Below are 19,439 nucleotides of genomic sequence, written 5' to 3'. Positions count from 1 at the left end.
GTTCTCTTGCACCAGAGCTTGCACCGCTGGGTTCTCGGCACCCTCATAAGGCAATAGGAGAAGAGAGAGAGAGAGGGGAGAAAAAAAAAGAGGAACGGGGACCAAGCTGTCAAGGGCTCCTTGGAGGCCTCTCTCAGTCTAATCCAGTAGCCAAGTCCAGACACAGACAAAGGGATTCCTTTCAAAGCTTTATTCTTCTTTTACAACTTAACAACTCTACAGGTAGCAACTAGATCTGAGCAGCACAGTACCTATACCCTAAGTTGAAACAGTTGGTCCCCATTTGAAAGGGAATTACTGGCAGACCCCTGAACTTAAGGACTAGGGAGAGTCCCTCCCCTTTTCCCTTGGATCCTCGGGGCGCAGCCATTGTTTGCGCGCCAACCGGGCACTGCGCCTCCTTTCCGCGCCCTCCATCTGGCGCCGCTCTCTGTGTCTGCATCGCGCATCCACCAAGTCTGCTATCTCTGCTCGGTCACTCCCTGGACTGCTTTCTAATCTAGGAATGCTGGTGGGAGGAATCTCCGTCAGCTGTGGGCCCTGGGAAAGAGGAGCGTGCTCCTCTCCCAGGAGCGACTGCTCTTCCTCCGAATCAGAACTACTCTGGGATTCTATGGGCTCAGTGTCCACCCTGACAACGTAAATCTTTACGCAGCCTATCATGGTTGGGGGTGGGTTTAAAAAAAAAAAAGCGTACGCAAATGGCGGCGGCTACGGCCGCCATTTGCATTCCTTCTTTTTACCGTCTTAATCTACGTAAATATTTACGTAGACTATGACAGCCAAAATCAAGGGGAACACAAATAGCATAGCGGGCACTATTTGCGTCCCCTTTTGATTCGCTGTTTTAGCCTACGTAAAGATTTACGTAGGCTAAAACGGTGAATGAAAAAGGGACACAAATAGCGCCCGCTACGCTATTTGCGTTCCCCTTGATTTTTGCCATCATTGTCTACATAAATATTTACATAGATTAAGACGGCCAAAAAGAAGGAACGCAAATTGCGTACGCAGTGTTTGTTTTGTTTTTGTTTTTACCCAGAGCCCTCCGCAACCAGAAATCCGGCTGCGGACGGCTCTGGCCTGGCCGGGCCGGGCCGGGCCTGGCCTGGCCGGCTGCTCCGCGGAGCTGCCGTGGAGCATAGCCGGCCATTCGAGGATTCCGGGGGGAGGAACGGAGCGCCTCCCCCCCGGCCAGGATTCCGGGGGGAGGGATGGAACGCCTCCCCCAGTAAGTCACTTTTGTACATCCCTAGATCCTGCAACAAACCGATATGCCTTCTCCATCCCCGTATCTACTCAGTGTCTGAGAATGTTACACGATTACAGTGCAATATTTAGAAATTACTGTATTTCAGTCTCCCTGGACATTCTGCTGTCACAACACTCAACAACGCAAATAAAGACTTCAAAAGAGGGACTCCAGAATGAAATTGCTATACTAGAATTTAATTGGCAAACATTATTCTATTCAATTCAGACTTAATTGGTATGACCCTAGGTTTCTTTCCCACCATAAATATGTTTCGGCTCTCCATAGAAATCTCATAGACCCACTGCTACCCCTTTCATTTCATGGCCTTTGAACCACACTGTTTACTTTTCCCTCTCTGCATCTCTCTCTCTCTCTGTATTATATTCCAATCAGTAGTGTAGTGGTAAATATTGAAGTGCAGGCACTCATCATGCCAGTCTCCATAGCCACACCCCCAAACAGAGTCCAAAAATTGTTGATCCATATAAAAAACCAGTTCTAACAGTTTGATCTCCACCAGAAGCCGGTCTTTTCTAAGGCTAATGGGTCTTAATTGCCCATTCTAGACCAAGCTACTGCACAATACTTTGCATTACAGGGAACAATATATTGTTGTGGGGAATATTCATTCCCTTCCTCCCCCCTTCCCCCCACAATTATTGTGACAATTCCAGTTAAACTCAGAGGGAACAGGGAAATCTGAGAGGATGGGAGATGATGTCAGCATCCCTGCTAATAAAAAAAAAAGTGCCAGTGCTGAGTCCCTGCAATCGCTTGCTCCACTATACCACTGATGCCAATGGAGGGTAACACGTTAAGCATCTGACAAGGGGCTGTCTAACCCATAGAAGTTTATACCACACTAAAATCTGTTAGTCTGTAGGGTCGCACAAGACATTTTAGGGTGCCACTTAGGGATGTCAGATAAATCCGCAGCGGAACCAAATGAGTCCGGGTTTTCATGAATCTGATCCATGGATTCTGCAGCAGACTGGCTTTTCCCATTGGGCAGAGTCTGCAGACTTGTGAACTGTTTTTCTAACTTTCCCAAATTTTCTGCACATTTTGTCTTAGAAAAATATCCAAATTAAAAAACCGGCCACATATGCGCATTTCCCCCAAAGGCTAAAGCATGAAAATGCACATTTTGAGGGAATTTGCACATTTTTGCATGTGCACATTTGTGCAAATTCAGAAACAAAAAAAAATCCAATTCCATGGATGGGTGGACGACAGAATGACAATCCTCAAAATACAGATGGAACAGATTTTACACAATCCATACATCCCTAGTTCCACTATCTACCCATAAGGACTAGAAATTAGCTGTTTTTATAATGAAACTCTTAAGATTCCACAATTGCCAACTTCAGTTCTATGTACAATTCTGGAGCCTTATGTAAAACTACCAGTCCTGATTACAGGGATGTTCCTGAATACCTCCCTTTGCTATGACATGCAATTATACGTTAAAAACATACACCTAAAACAAATCGACCCTGCAGGAGCAGGTGCCTGGCATTTTCTTTGCCTGTTCCCTCCTACTCCTTTTCCTTCCTTCAGGGCAGTTGGTGGTATGGCCCTGTGGTAGAGGAGGAGACAGTCCGTGAAACAGGGTCCTGGCATTTTCTTCCCCAGCCTCCTTCCCACCAGTTAGAGCAGCCTCCCCCAACCTGATGCCATCCAGATGTGTTGGAATACAACTCCCAGAATGCCCCAGCCAGCATAGCTGGGAGTTGGGAACAGCTGCCTGTCTGAGTAAGCAATACTAGGTGAGAAGGACCAATGCTCTGACTCAGAATAAAGCAGCTTCATATGTTTACATATCCCTAAATGTTTATTGCACAAATACCAACCATTATGGTGTTTGCCGCACAGAATAAACATTTTAGTTTTATGATCTGTTTTTAGGAACAACATTCTTTGGAATAAAATGACCCGCTAGGCAGGCACTAGGGATAGAGACTAAATATCACATGTCCCCAGACATAGGGTGGCTGAACAAGGGAGATGATAGGCGGCAGGAGGAGGCTGAGGACCAGGAACCTGAGGGAAACAAGGCTGAGGCAGAAAACTGGGGAAAGGAAGGCCAAAGAGAAAAATAAGCTGGGGAAAAGCCTCACATAAGACCAGGAGCAAGAGAGTTTGTATGCTGTTCCAGGTAAGAAGCCAACCAAAGAAACTTTGGAGTCAGGATGAATGTGGGTTAGATTGCTAAAGGGATACTCAGATCACATTGATTTGATTGTCTAGCCAGCCATCATTCTTGCTTTGTAGCGATGACTGAGCAGTTCTGCATATGTTCAAGGTCTTTGAACTAGGTGCTAGGATCACAATATAAAAGCAGACATATGCCTCCCGAATATGCTATACACTGTGTTAGCTGTGTTGTGGGACCCTCTAATGGAAGAGAATGTGAGCTGCAGTGCCACATGCCAGACAGGCTAAAGAAATGGGATGATAGCATTTCCCACATTAGATTTCCTATAATAATGTGTTAGTATATTGTTTAGTTAATTAAAAGTTTAAACCCGGTCCCCCCAAATATACATTTCTTCCATACACATACTTATTCGCTCACTTCTCCTGCTCCCACACACACACACATACACACACATGACACGTTTCATATGAAAACCCATGCTACTTGATTAAAGAGGACACTTTCTTCATACAGTATAGTGTTTTATTGTAATGCACAATTCTAAGCAGTGAACAAGGGTTGGATCCAGTAGTGTCCTTCCACAAGTGGAAGGCAATATTTCACAAACTGAAATGCTTTTTACAACTGAGCACAAGATCCTTGTGTAAAAAAAGAGAACTGAAATCCAGCGAGCGCTTCTGTTGACACAAGGCATTGTGCGATCTCTTACACACGGTCTTGCGCGACACCTGCTAGCACAACATTTCAAGATGTGTGCTGGTGCTAAGTCCCTATTGTACAAAGTTTTCTTTTAGCTCTTCTGCTAAAGTTTACGGAACAGCACCACTGCTGAGATAGTGTATGTCTGGATCCAACCCCTAATCTTTTGGGCTGAGCAGAGAATGTGCATTTATGTTCTAAGAATGTAATGGCATCCAGAACTAAAAATCACAATGAACAGCAAACTTATATTGAATGAACACTGGTTAATAAAATTTGCACTATAAAATGCGGTGACCATATGATGGTGGAAATGAAGTTCTTGCTCCAAATCTGCCATAGACCTTGCATCCCAACTGATGGTGTTATTGTGTGTTAACATTTGCTTTATACAATATAGAACCAGAAGTATCAAATAATTTTAAGGTGATTTTAATGGTGCACACTGCTATGGTATTTTTATGTTGAGTGGTATATAAATTCGTATAAATAAAATAAATAAGTCGTTATTGCCAAATCCTCTACCTCCCCAGTTAATAAGCAGATCCATAATTTAAATCACCACCAGCAATAGCATAAGTGTTCTTACCAAAAAGCAAAATAATTACAGAAAAAGGCATTCTGCAGTCACCTGGTACAAAACTACTGTACAAAAACAACTTGCTATGCACTGTTTCAATTCTATCTGGGTAAACTGCCAAAACGATGATGAAGACATGCTACAACACCCTTTTCTGCTGCCAATTGCCTTGAAGAAAATATGTTTGCTTCTGTTTGCAGTGTTTATTTATGTACCTATTAATTCCAAAAATAGAAAGCTGGCTAACGAAAATATGTATAAGTTCTATTGTGTTTTATAGGCAAGTCATAATCTAGCCCGTGAAGTCAATGAAATTAAAAATTAAAAATCAGATCACCCATTTACAGAATAGCAAATGCTTTTGCTTTTGAAGACATGAGGTAGCATGAACCAGGACCACAAGTGCATTAATCAAACTATCTGCCATGGGACTAACTGCTCATCTATTATCCTACACCCCTTCCAGTGTGGGATACTGCTGTTAAATATGAGGGCTGGAGGTTACAACCTGACATTATCTTTGTTGGGCGATTCCTCCCTCACTCCTAGCCCAAAATCACACATGTCCATGGATGGAATTTTAGCTCAAGAATAAGGTGGGCCCCACATATATATTCATTAACACACATGGACCCAGCTAATTGTGTGTGTGATTCAGACTCATTCTGAATGTTGGAAATATTGCATGGCTATTGTATTAGTATTATGCCAGTAGTAATATTTGTAAGGATCTGTGGTAAAGTGCATGAAACAAACTCTGGTGAATGAATAGTTAACATTTGTAGGAAGCGACATCTGCCTCTTAAAGGCAGTGTGGGAAGAACCCTTTGTTGTTGCTGGCTGTTACTGTTAAGATGGCAGATGGAGGAAGGAAAGGGGAAAGGGAACTAAAGTCTTGTTGTAACACTTTCCATACTCAGAAGTCAGTTCTGTGCCTCTGGAAATAAGGATGGGAGGTTGTAACTACACTATAATCCTATGTAGGTTACTCAGAAATAAGACCTACTGACAGGGCTGTACAAGTTCTCAGAGCCACCTTCCATCCCATATTTTGTTATTACTCAGATGTAAGTCGAATTTCATTTAATAGGACTTGCTGTCTAATAAGACATAGTAAAATAGCAACTTCTATTTGGAATCCACACCCTTTATTATCAAATGCAGGAGGATGTTCCAATAAATAATTCTAGACCCTCCCTTTTTAATTATAATTCAACACAAAGAAGCCTTCTCGATAGCTGAAAAGCTGGCTCCTAGATGGTGACTTTTCGTTATTCCTAATAAAAGTATTACCCTACTATTATACTTTTGATTTTTTCTAACAAACATGGTTTCCTGATTTATCATTTGTCTGAGGTGTACACCCCACTGCCCCCAAAATAGTGTGCACCTTAAAATGAAATCATGATTACCGTTAGTTAAGAATTTATAATCCCATTTATCATATAGGTACACTTGCAAGAAAGCAGATTAAAATACATTGGGGCCACCACTATAAAACTACCAAAATGCAATATGTCACAGCTTAGGGATGGTGAGCATTCATAGGCACCTTATGGTGACAGGTGACGCCTGAGGCCTCCCAAATGTGTTTTCTGGCTCAGCAGGGGGATAAGGGTTGCCTGGGAGACCGACTCACCTCACCACCCAGGAACTTTGCAGCCCGGACAGGGGAAGGTCTACCTCCTCCATAAGGGGCAGTCCAGAGGGGCAGCAATGCTGTCACGCCACCCCTCAGGCTGGGTATGTTTTCACCCATAAAAGTTCCAGCTAGCCACTGGTACAGTCAGTGACTGTCCTAGGTTTCCCCTTTGCAGATATTTCAATAAATGTGGCCCCATTTTTAATCCAAGCACTTGCCTCTGTCTCCTTATTACCCCATCTCCGCTCGCAAATGCCCTACCCCTACGTCTGGCTTGCCTGGCCATGGGGGGGGGGGCGTTTCAGGCGGGTGGGGTGAGCAGACGTCATGGGCCACCATTGGTGGAACCCTGGGAAAGGGAGGGGCCAAGAGGCCTTTTACACTCCACGCCCCTCCCAACAGCTTCTCGCTCGCGCTCCTCCTTCCCACCCTCCCTTAAGCAGTGTGGATGCCAACAGGTTGGCCTTTTGGGGGCCATGTAGGAATTTTTGAGTCACAGTCCGATTGGCCTTGCCTGTGCATCTTTTTGCCTACTTCACACTGTTAATGGGGTTGGGCATGTCCTTTGGGTAGATTTGGTCTAATTCTTGCTCAGTCTAGGTCGCATTACAAATGGCGGCTAGGACGGGCAAAGGAGAATAAGCTTAGGGATGGTGAGCATTCAGAGGCACCTTATGGTGACAGGTGATGCCTGAGGCCTCCTGAATGGGTTCTGCGGCTCGGCGGGGGGATACAGGTTGCCTGGGAGACTGACTCACCTCACTCACCCAGGAGCGTTGTGGTCCGGAAGAGGGTGACAGGGGAAGGACTACCTCCATCATAAGGGGCAGTCCGGAGGGGCGGCGATGTTGTCACACCACCCCTCAGGCTGGGTATGTTTTCACCCGTAAAAGTGCCAGATAGTCGCTGGTACAGTCAGTGCCCGTCCTAGGTTTCCCCTTTGCAGATATTTCAATAAATGTGGCCCCATTTTTAATCCAAGCACTTGCGTCTGTCTCTTTATTACTCCGTCTCTGCTTGTAATGGGGCCACCACTATCAAACTTTGTTGTTTATTCGTTCAGTCACTTCCGACTCTTCGTGACTTCATGGACCAGCCCACGCCAGAGCTTCCTGTCGGCCGTCGCCACCCCCAGCTCCCCCAAGGTCGAGTCCGTCACCTCCAGAATATTATCCATCTTGCCCTTGGTCAGCCCCTCTTCCTTTTGCCTTCCACTTTCCCTAGCATCAGCATCTTCTCCAGGGTATCCTGTCTTCTCAGTATCTGGCCAAAGTACTTCAGTTTTGCCTTTAAGATCATTCCCTCAAGTGAGCAGTCTGGCTTTATTTCCTGGAGGATGGACTGGTTTGATCTTCTTGCAGTCCAAGGCACTCTCAGAATTTTCCTCCAGCACCACAGTTCAAAAGCATCTATCTTCCTTCGCTCAGCCTTCCTTATGGTCCAGCTCTCGCAGCCATAGGTTACTATGGGGAATACCATTGCTTTAATGATGCGGACTTTTGTTGTCAGTGTGATGTCTCTGCTCTTCACTATTTTATCAAGATTTGTCATTGCTGTCCTCCCAAGAAGTAAACGTCTTCTGATTTCCGGGCTGCAGTCAGCGACTGCAGTAATCTTTGTGCCTAGAAAGACAAAGTCTGTCACTGCCTCCACGTTTTCTCCCTCTATTTACCAGCTATCAATCAAGCTGGTTGCCATAATCTTGGTTTTTTGAGGTTTAACTGCAACCCAGCTTTTGCACCTTCTTCTTTCACCTTTGTCATGAGGCTCCTCAGCTCCTCCTCGCTTTCAGCCATCAAAGTGGTATCATCTGCATATCGGAGATTGTTAATGTTTCTTCCAGCAATTTTAACTCCAGCCTTGGCTTCATCAAGTCCAGCACGTCGCATGATGTGTTCTGCGTACAGGTTGAATAGGTAGGGTGAGAGTATACAACCCTGCCGTACTCCTTTCCCAATCTTAAACCAGTCCATTGATCCGTGGTCTGTACTTACCGTTGCTACTTGGTCGTTATACAGATTCCTCAGGAGGCTGACAAGATGACTTCGTATCCCCATACCACCAAGAACTTGCCACAATTTGTTATGATCCACACAGTCAAAGGCTTTAGAATAGTCAATAAAACAGAAATAGTTGTTTTTCTGAAACTCCCTGGCTTTCTCCATTATCCAGCGGATATTGGCAATTTGGTCTCTAGTTCCTCTGCTTTTCTGAACCCAGCTTGTACATCTGGCAATTCTCGTTCCATGAATTGCTGGAGTCTACCTTGCAAGATCTTGAGCATTACCTTACTGGCATGTGGAATAAGTGCCACTGTTCGATAGTTTGAACATTATTTGGTGCTTCCCTTTTTTGGTATGGGGACAGAAGTTGACTTTTTCCAATCTGATGGCCATTCTTGTGTTTTCCAAATTTGCTGGCATATGGCATGCATCACCTTGACAGCATCATCTTGCAAGATTTTAAACAGTTCAGCTGGGATACCGTCATCTCCTGCTGCCTTGTTATTAGCAATGCTTCTTAAGGCCCATTCAACCTCACTCTTCAGGATGTCTGGCTCTAGCTCACTGACCACACCGTCAAATCTATCCCCAATATTATTATCCTTCCTATACAGATCTTCCGTATATTCTTGCCACCTCTTCTTGATCTTTCTGCTTCTGTTAGGTCCTTGCCATCTTTGTTTTTGATCATACCCATTTTTGCCTGGAACTTAACTGTTTCTAATTTTCTGGAAGAGGTCTCTTGTCCTTCCTATTCTATTATCTTCTTCCGCTTCCGCGCATTGCTTGTTTAAAATAATTCCTGATCTCTTCTGGCTAATCTCTGGAATTTTGCATTTAATTGGGCATATCTCCCCCTTTCACTGTTGCCTTTTGGTTTCCTCCTTTCTTGGGCTGCTTCCAGTGTCTCAGCAGACAGCCATCTTGCCTTCTTGGTTTTCTTTTTCTTTGGGACGTTTTTTGTTGCCGCCTCCTGAACAATGTTGCAAACTTCTGTCCATAGTTCTTCTGGGACCCTATCTACTAAATCTAGTCCCTTAAATCTATTCTTCACCTCCACTGCATATTCATTAGGAATATTAGTGAGCTCATATCTAACTGATCTGTGGGTCTTCCCTATTCTCTTTAGTCTGATTCTAAATTGTGCAATAAGAAGTTCGTGATCTGAACTACAATCAGCTCCAGGTCTTGTTTTTACCGACTGCATAGATGTCTGCCACCTTTGGCTACAAAGGATGTAGTCAATCTGATTTCGGTGTCGACCGTCTGGTGAAGTCCATGTATAATGTCGTCTCTTAGGTTGTTGGAAGAGAGTGTTTGTTATGCACAGTGAGTTGTCTTGGAAAAATTCTATCAACCTATGTCCTGCTTCATTTTGTTCTCCCAGACCATGCTTGCCTGTAATTCCAGGTGTCGTCTGACTACCCACCTTAGCATTCCAGTCTCCTGTAATGAAAATAACATCTTTGTTTGGCGTACTATCCAGTAGGTGCTGCAGATCCTCATAGAACTGATCTACTTCTGCTTCTTCAGCATCTGTGGTTGGGGCGTATATTTGGATCACTGTGATGTTAAATGGCTTACCCTGAATTCGAATTGAGATCACTCTGTCATTTTTTGGATTGTATCCAAGCACTGCTTTAGCCACTTTATTATTAATTATGAAAGCTACTCCATTTCTTCTGTGGTCCTCTTGTCCACAGTAGTAGATCTGGTGGTCATTTGATGTGAAGTGGCCCATTCCAGTCCATTTCAGTTCACTGACACCCAAAATGTCTATATTTAATCTTGACATCTCCCCAGTAACCACATCCAATTTGCCCTGGCTCATAGATCTTACATTCCAGGTTCCTGTGGTGTGTTGATCTTTAGAACATCAGATTAGTTGTTCACCACCAGCACCATCGGCTGCTAGCCGTCCTTTCAGCTTTGAGCTAGCTGCGTCATCACATCTGGGGCTAGTTGAACTTATCCTCTGTTCCTCCCCGGTAGCATTTTGACCATCTTCCAACCTGGGAGTCCCATCTTCCGATGGTATACCGACATATCTCTGGTTGTACTGATCCATTTAGTTTTCATGGCAAGAATACTGGGGTGGGTTGCCGTTTCCTTCCCCAGGGATCGTATTTAGTCTGACCTCTCTGCCATGACCTTCCCGTCTTGGGTGTCCCTTCACGGTTTAGCTCATGACGTCATTGAGGTGCTCAAGCTCCAGCACCACGACAAGGTAACGATCTCCTTTGCTGAAGTACTATCAAACCACCAAAATTCAATATGTCACAAGCACAAAAGAAGAACTAGAAATATGTGCAACTGTTGAGTGTCAGTATATGTATAAAAATCCTTCAATTAAAATAAAATTTAAGAACTGAAATATAATTTTCTAAATATTTCTACTGGTTTTTGTTTGTTTTTTGTTTGGTAACACAAGTAAAAATTTAAATACTCAAGACAGTATCCATGGGAGCACTCTGCCTCCGCTGGTTCCGTTGCACTCTTGGGACCCACTGTTCACACAACAGGGCTTTTGCGCTTCTACAAATAACCCTGGAAACAAATGGAAACGTTCATTTTCGGATCAGGACAGGTCAGCAGAGCTCTGTTCTGCGAGCTCCACTGACCTGCCCCATTTGAGAAATGAGTGCTTCCAGGTTATTTTTAGAATCGTTGAGGAAGCAGTGGGTCCTGGAAGCACACGGGCACAATAGGATATTACTCGGTGAACCTAACTTAAGTAAAAGATGAAATACTGAGACCACAAGATGATAATGACACGGGAGTGCCCCTTTGGTTAAGGTGAGTTGCAAAAAAAAAAAAGTCCCACCATTATAAGGCTCAAAATTCTACTGCTTATAAAAATGACACCTGTTTAGCTAATAACATGAAATGGCATCCATGATCTACCCAATGAGGTCTACAGTTATACAGACCTTCAAAGATATCCAATAAAAATTGCCACAGGTACAGTAAGTTGAAAAGTGCTTAAAATTTATACATTTGTTCGTTTTACTCCAAGCTGTGGCTCGGCATATACAGTCAGGGCCAGAAATATTGGAACGAGGACAACTGTTTTGGCAGTTGGCCTCTGCACACCACCACATTGAAGTTGAAAGGAAACACACCCAGATAAGAGCGAAGTCAGGACTTTCAGCTGTAATTCAAGGGGTTTGACAAAAGTGGGGCACTAACCATTCAGGAAGTACAGCCAGTGGCATACACACACATCCATCATTGGTGGCTCATAAGTAATGGAACAAACCAACATAATTTCAAACTTAAGGGTCGCCTTTAATCCCTGGATGAAAATCCTTTGCAATCAATGACTGCCTGAAGTCTGGAACCCATGGACATGACCAAATGCTGAGTTTCCTCCCTTGAGATGCTTTGCCAGGCCTTTACTGCAGCTGCCCTCAGCTGCTGCTTGTTTGTGGGTCTTTCTGCCTTCAGTCTTGTCCTCAGTAAGTGAAAAGCATGCTGTATTGGGTTGAGATCAGGTGACTGGCTTGGCCATTGAAGAACATCCCACTTCTTTCCCTTGAGAAACTCTTGGGTAGCTTTTGCTGTATGTTTTGGGTCATTATCCATCTATAGTCTGAAGCGGCGTCCTATCAGTTTGGCAGTATTCGGATGAATCTGAGAAGGACGTATAGCCCTATACACTTCAGAATTCATCCTGCTGTTTTTATCAGCAGTCAGGTCATCAATAAACACAAGTGACCTGGTTCCACTGGAAGCCATACACACCCATGCCATAACACTGCCTCCACCATGTTTGACAGATGATGTGGTATGCTTTGGATCATGAGCTGTTCCTTTCCTTCTCCATACTTTTCTCTTCCCATCATTCTGGTACAAGGTAATCTTGATTTCATCAGTCCAAAGAATCTTATTCCAGAACTGGGCAGGCTTTTTCAGGTGTTTGCAGGCAAAGGCTAATCTGGCCTTTCTGTTCTTGAGCATTACCAGTGGTTTGCACCTTGTTGTGAAGCCTCTGTATTTACATTCATAAAGCTGTCTCTTGACTGTAGATGTTGACAATGACATGCCTACCTCCACAAGAGCGTCCTTGACCTGGCTAGATGTTGTGAAAGGGTTCCTCTTCACCATAAGCAGAATTCTGCGGTCATCCACTTTAGTTGTCTTCTGTGGCTGCCAGGCCTTCTGCTGTTGCTGAGCTTGCCAGTTAATTCCTTCTTTGTCAGGATGTTCCAAACTGTTGTATTGGCCACTCCCACTGTTTTTGCTCTCTCTCTGATGGGTTTATGTTGTTTTCTCAGCCTAATGATGGCCTCCTTCACTCGCATGGACACCTCTTTGGGCCTCATGTTGGGAGTTCCAGTGAACAGCTACCAAATGCAAATGTAACACTCAGAACCACCTCCAGGCATTTTATCTGCTTGATTGGTCATGGGATACCCAGGAAACAGGCCACACCTGGCCATGCAGCTGCCATTACTTATTCATTCCATTACTTATGAGCCACCAACGATGGGTGTGTGTGTATGCCACTGGCTGTCCTTCCTGAATGGTTAGTGCCCCACTTTTGTCAAGCCCCTTGAATTACAGCTGAAAGTCCTGACTTCGCTCCCATCTGGGTGTGTTTCCTTTCAACTTCAGTGTGGTGGTGAACAGAGGCCAACTGCCAAAACAGTCATCCTTGTTCCAATATTTCTGGCCCTGACTATATCACATACTTCTTTCAAATTTTGGTGAAAACTACTGATGTACTTTATTCAGGTTTGTCGAGGAGATGTGCCTTTCACTGGTTTGGAAAGGTACTGAGCAGGACTCCGGGGGGAGGAACGGAGCACCTCCCCCCCCGTCGAGGATTCTGGGGGGAGGGATGGAGCGCCTCCCCCCCCCACCGTGAAGCAGATCTGCAAAATGGTAAGTGACTTTCGTACATCCCTAATTAGAATGCTAAAAGTAGGAAGTCAAGAAATAACCGGGATGACAGGCAAACATGGCCTTGATGTACAAAATGAAGCAGGACAAAGGCTAATAGAGCTTTGCCAAGAGAACACGCTGATCATAGCAAACACTCTTTTCCAACAGCACAAGAGGCGACTCTACACATGGACATCACCAGATGGTCAATATCGAAATCAGATTGATTATGTCCTTTGCAGCCAAAGATGGAGAAGCTCTATACAGTCAGTAAAAACAAGACCTGGAGCTGACTGTGGCTCAGATCATGAGTTTCTTGTTGCAAAATTTCGGCTTAAATTGAAGAACATAGGGAAAACCACTAAACCATTCAGGTATGACCTAAATCATATCCCTTAAGAATATACAGTGGAGGTAGGGATGTATGAAAGTCACTTACCTGTTCGTGGATAATGTTGATGGGGGGGGTGTTCCGCCCCTCCCCCCGGAATCCTCGGTGGGGGGGGAGGCGCTCCGTTCCTCCCCCCTGGAATTCTCCAAGGCCGGCTGTGCTCCACGGCAGCTTCGCGGAGCAGCCGGCCAGGCCAGGCCCGGCCAGGCCAGAGCCGTCCGCAGCCGGATTTCCAGCCGCAGAGGGCTCTGGGTAAAAAAAAAAAACAACTGCGTACGCAAATGGCGGCAGCTACGGCCGCTGCCATTTGCATTCCTTATTTTTGCCCTCTTAATCTACGTAAATATTTACGTAGACTATGACAGTGAAAATCAAGGGGAACGCAAATAGCATAGCGGGCGCTATTTGCGTCCCTTTTTGATTCCCCGTTTTAGCCTACGGGGAATCAAAAAAGGATGCAAATAGCGCCCGCTACGCTATTTGCGTTCCCCTTGATTTTCGCTGTCATAGTCTACGTAAATATTTACATAGATTAAGAGGGCAAAAATAAGGAATGCAAATGGTGGCGGCCGTAGCCCCCGCCATTTGCGTACGCGGTTTTGTTTTTTTTTAACCCACCCAGCCATGATAGGGTACGTAAAGATTTACGTAGGGATGGATGAAAGTCCCTTACCTGATCCCGCAGCTTGCTTCGCGGTGGGGGGGAGGCGCTCCGTCCCTCCCCCCGAAATTCTGGGTGGGGGGGAGGCGCCCCGTCCCTCCGGCCGAAATTCTGGCCAGGGGGGGAGGCACCCCATCAGAAGACCGGCCGCCGCCACCAAACCGCCGCCGAACTGCCGCTGGGAGCCGCCGCCGCAAGGGACATTCGACCAAGGTAAGTCCCATCTCGGGGGGGGGCGGGGAGGCGGACCACTTCTCCACCAATTTTGGGGGGCCGAATGCGTTGGCGTTCGGCCTCCCGGAGATTCGTGGAGAAATTCTCTGACATCCCTAGATTTACGTAGCCTATCACGTCGTGTGTGTTTTTTTTTAACCTAGTCATGATAGGCTACGTAAATCTTTACGTAGCCTATCACGTTTTTTTTTTCTTTCTTTTTTTCTTTTACAAGAGTGGAAATGGCGGTGGCGGCAGCCGGTCAGAAGACCGGCTGCCACAGCCGCCGAAGCCGCCGCCAGAGCTGCCGCTGCCTGGAAGATCCGCCCCAGGTGAGTCTCGTCCCGGGGGGATCCGCGGGGGGGCGGGGGTGGCAGGCCGTTCCGCCACGGAGTTCGGGGGGCTGAATGCACTGGCATTCGGCCTCACTGTGATCCATGGAGGAATTCTCTCCATTCCCTAAGTGGTGGTGAGTAATAGATTTCAGGGATTAGACCTGATAGACAGAGTGCCTGAGGAACTATGGACGGAGGTCCGTAACATTGTTCAGGAGGCAGCAACCATCCCAAAGAAAAAGAAATGCAAGGAAGCAAAGTGGCTGTCTGAAGAGGCTTTACAAGTAGCTGAGGAAAGAAGGGAAGCAAAAAGCAAGGGAGAAAGGGGAAGATATATCCAACTGAATGCAGATTTTCAGAGAATAGCAAGGAGAGACAAGAAGGCCTCCTTAAATGAACAATGCAAAGAAACCGATGAAAACAACAGAATGGGAAAAACTAGAGATCTCTTCAAGAAAATCGGAGATCTCAAGGGAACGTTTTGTGCAAAGACAGGCATGATAAAGTACAAAGAAGGCAGGGATCTAACAGAAGCAGATGAGATTAAGAAGAGGTGGAAAGAATACACAGAAGAACTATACAGGAAAGATCTGAATGTCCCTGATAGCCATGATAGTGTGGTCACTGAACTTGAGCTGGACATCCTAGACAGTGAAGTCAAGTGGGCCTTAGGAAGCATTACTAACAACAAAGCTAGCGGAGATGACAGTATTCCAGCTGAGCTTTTTAAAATCCTAAAAGATGATGCTGTTAAAGTGCTGCACTCAATATGCCAACAAATTTGGAACACTCAACAGTGGCCACAAGACTGGAAAAGGTCAGTTTACATTCCAATTCCAAAGAGGGGCAACGCCAAAGAGTGTTCAAACTACCGCACAATTGCGCTCATTTCACATGCCAGCAAGGTTATGCTCCAAATCCTACAAGCTAGGCTTCAGCAGCATGTGAACCAAGAACTACCGGAAGTACAAGCTGGGTTCTGAAGAGGCAGAGGAACTAGAGATCAAATCGCCAACATTCGCTGGATCATGGAGAAAGCAAGAGAATTCCAGAACAACGTCTATTTCTGCTTCATTGACTACGCTAAAGCCTTTGATTGTGTGGATCACAACAAACTCTGACAAATTCTGAAAGAGATGGGAGTACCTGTCTCCTGAGAAACCTGTACGAGGGCCAAGAAGCAACAGTAAGAACCAGACATGGAAAAACCGATTGGTTCCAAATAGGGAAAGGAGTATGACAAGGCTGCATATTGTCGCCCTGCTTATTTAACTTATATGCAGAGTACATCATGAGAAACGCCGGGTTGGATAAATCACAGGTCAGAATTAAGATTGCCAGGAGAATTATCAACAACCTCAGATACGCAGACGATACCACCCTAATGGCAGAATGCAAAGAAGATCTAAAGAGCCTCTTGTTGAGGGTGAAAGTGGAGAGTGCAAAAGCTGGTTTGAAACTCAACATTAAAAAAACTAAGATCATGGCATCTGGCTCCATCACTTCCTGGCATATAGAAGGGGAAGAAATGGAAGCAGTGACAGATTTTATTTTCTTGGGCTCCAAGATCACCACAGATAGTGACTGTAGCCATGAAATTAAAAGACGCTTGCTCCTTGGGAGGAAAGCTATGGCAAACCTAGACAGCATAGTCAGAAGCAGACACATCACCTTGCCGACAAAGGTTCGTATCATCAAAGCTATGTTTTTCCCAGTAGTAATGTATGGCTGTGAGAGCTGGACTGTGAGGAAGGCTGAGCACCGAAGAATTGATGCTTTCGAACTGTGGTGCTGGAGAAGACTCTTACTAGTCCCCTGGACTGCAAGGAGGTCAAATCAGTCCATCCTAAAGGAAATCAACCCTGAGTGCTCATTGGAAGGACAGATACTGAAGCTGAAGCTCAAATATTTTGGCCACCTAACGCGAAGAGAAAACTCTCTGGAAAAGACCCTAATGCTGGTAAAGATTGAAGGCAAAAGGAAAAGGGGACAGCAGAGGATGAGATGGCTAGATAGCATCACCGATGCAATGAATATGAACTTGAGCACACTCCGGGAGAGAGTGGAGGACAAGAAGGCCTGGCATGCTATGTTCCATGGGGTCACGAAGAGTGAAACACGACTTAACGACTGAACAACAACAACATCAGTGCCCCTAAAATGAGCTTAGCCTCATCCACGATCAAAGCTGCTTCCTTTCCGTCCTATGTTCCAGGCTCAGTTTTGAATATCATCTTTTAAGATCTCTTCCTCTAATCAGGTCTGTCCCCTGTCATAGCTTGGGGTCAGGTTCTAACTCTTTAACTGGCAGCTTTCCCTCTCATCACTGAGAAAGTACATACATGCATGTGAAATGCCTTGGTTGAATTCTCCATCCATCAACAGTTTGCTTGCTTTGTGGCTATGTTTTAATCAGAACTGAAAGCTCTAGACATCTGGACACTGGGTGTCACAATAATGATATGCCACCATAGGGAATGTCTCACGTGTAGTGTTTCAATCCAGATTTGTATTTTGTATTCCCTCCTGCTATATGCTTTCAGCTGGATACTCCCTTGATTGCTAATCAAGATTCCCATGTTAGCTTTTCATTGTTAAAATCTGTATTTAGGTGCTGTGCCAGATTTTTACATTTGAAGAAACAGAACGATAGATTACTATTATCCCAAGGATCAAGATTTCCAAATAATGTAATGGTTTTATTTCAACACAGAAAAGAATACATTGCTGTTATCACCTGTCACTGTATGTTAGGAAAAGAAAGAGAATAAGAATGAAGATTACAAAAAACTTATTGTGCATGTTTTACAGTATTACAAAAATGAATTTTCCCTTGATTACTCAAGACATTATCTGTACATGGACATATGCCAATCATTATACTTTCTGAGCTTTGAATAGGCACATGTATTTATATAACTGTGACAGAACCATAAGGGCTTGTGCAGATGATGTTAGCTGGCCCTTAAGCACATTTTAGGGTTAAACTAAGATTCCAAGAACACCCAGGATTGTGCTAATAAAGTGCAATTGTGTGCACGTTGGGGAAAACATGGGGTGGGGGAGAGAGATCATATAGTAACAGAAGGAAGCCTTCAGAATTGTGAATTAGTTGCTCTCCATTCACAATAATGTAGTAGCACTGGGGAGCCTGGACAGGGGGACCAAACAAGCCTCTCTCATTGGTTGAGCAGCCCCTGCCTGACCGATGACGTTCAGTTCTATTCCCCCCACCCCACCTGGAAGTATGTTCCTTTCAAGCGCTGTGTGAAAACCAGATTTTAATGGTGCTGTACTCTCAGCTTTTCTTGCTTTGTGTGACCCTGACAGACCAAAGCCGAGTCCATGAAAATCCAAGTAATACTCCAATACGCTTCTCATTCCGTTCTCATAAAGATCTATCTCTCTCTCCCCCCACCCCGGTTAAAATATTGTGTTAGCTTTCATTACTGACTTCAAACAGGTGGCTTTTATGTCTGGGCTTAAGTAGCTAATTTTAATCACATCTGTCTGTCTGTCTATATTTCCTTACTGGTACTATGCAGCTTACTACCCAGTACCATCAGGATAGAGCAGAACAGAAGTTAAACTAAATGAATTTCAGAAGATTTCCCCTGATGCAATATCTTTACTAATTCCTCTGACATTATGGTTACATATGGAAATCTTTTCAGTATATAGATTTTTTAAAAATCTAATTTAGATTTTAAAAAAATCTAAGCCATATTTAGCTGATATTTCAAAACCATTTTCAATAGACACAATAAAAAAGAACTGTGTTATAATAAAATCTCCAAGTGCAATCTCCAAAGGTGCCCTGTGCTACAAGGGATATAAACATTAACAGAAAAGAAACTGAACTATCATTTGCAGATATCTCTGCATTTCTCCCCATCTACCTTAGACAGCCCTGACCTTGGAAGGAAATTGACTAAAAGCAGCTGATTTAGACTAACAACAGTGATACATATATTATCAGCATGAGAATCCTCTGTTTTGTTCTTTTATTGTTGTCAGTGTACGCATTTCACAACATTTTTTCTGAGGCTAAAAGTAATTTATGATGACACTGGCAAGAGAAATAGAGAATAGCTTAACATTAAAGAAAGAAAGAAAGAAAGAAAGAAAGACACTTATAAAAGAAGCCCTCAAATAGATCCCATTCCCAGCTAAGTCATAGTTTGAAAAGCAAGCAAGCAAACAAACCCTCTACAACAAGTTCTTCCATAATGCTATTAAAGCTACTGTGTCCTTTCTGTCTTGCTGGGAAAAACAACTGGGATCATGGGGAAAAACACCATGGCAGTGGGGATGGCACGGGTGCCCAATTCAGTCCGGGAATCTGGTGGACCTACTTCTGCCCGCACCTCCGAGCCCTGCTCACCAAGCCCCTGCCCCTGCTCGCCCCCTGCCCGCACTCAGCAAATGGCATGCATTCACCTCAGCAGCCTTGTCGAACTTCGCAGTCACCATTTTCTGAAAAATAAAATGGCAATTGCAAAAATGAGCAAATTTGAACACACGCAAAAAATGCCCATTTTTGCAAATGCAGATATTCACATATGAGAAAATCTGCATTTTGTAAATTCACATATTTGCACGTGGGGAA

The sequence above is a fragment of the Heloderma suspectum genome, chromosome 2 (genome assembly GCF_057233095.1).
Source record: "Heloderma suspectum isolate Gila_16-S chromosome 2, 16-S_ref, whole genome shotgun sequence".
Taxonomy (NCBI): domain Eukaryota; kingdom Metazoa; phylum Chordata; class Lepidosauria; order Squamata; family Helodermatidae; genus Heloderma; species Heloderma suspectum.
Note: the sequence above shows the minus strand (reverse complement) of the source record.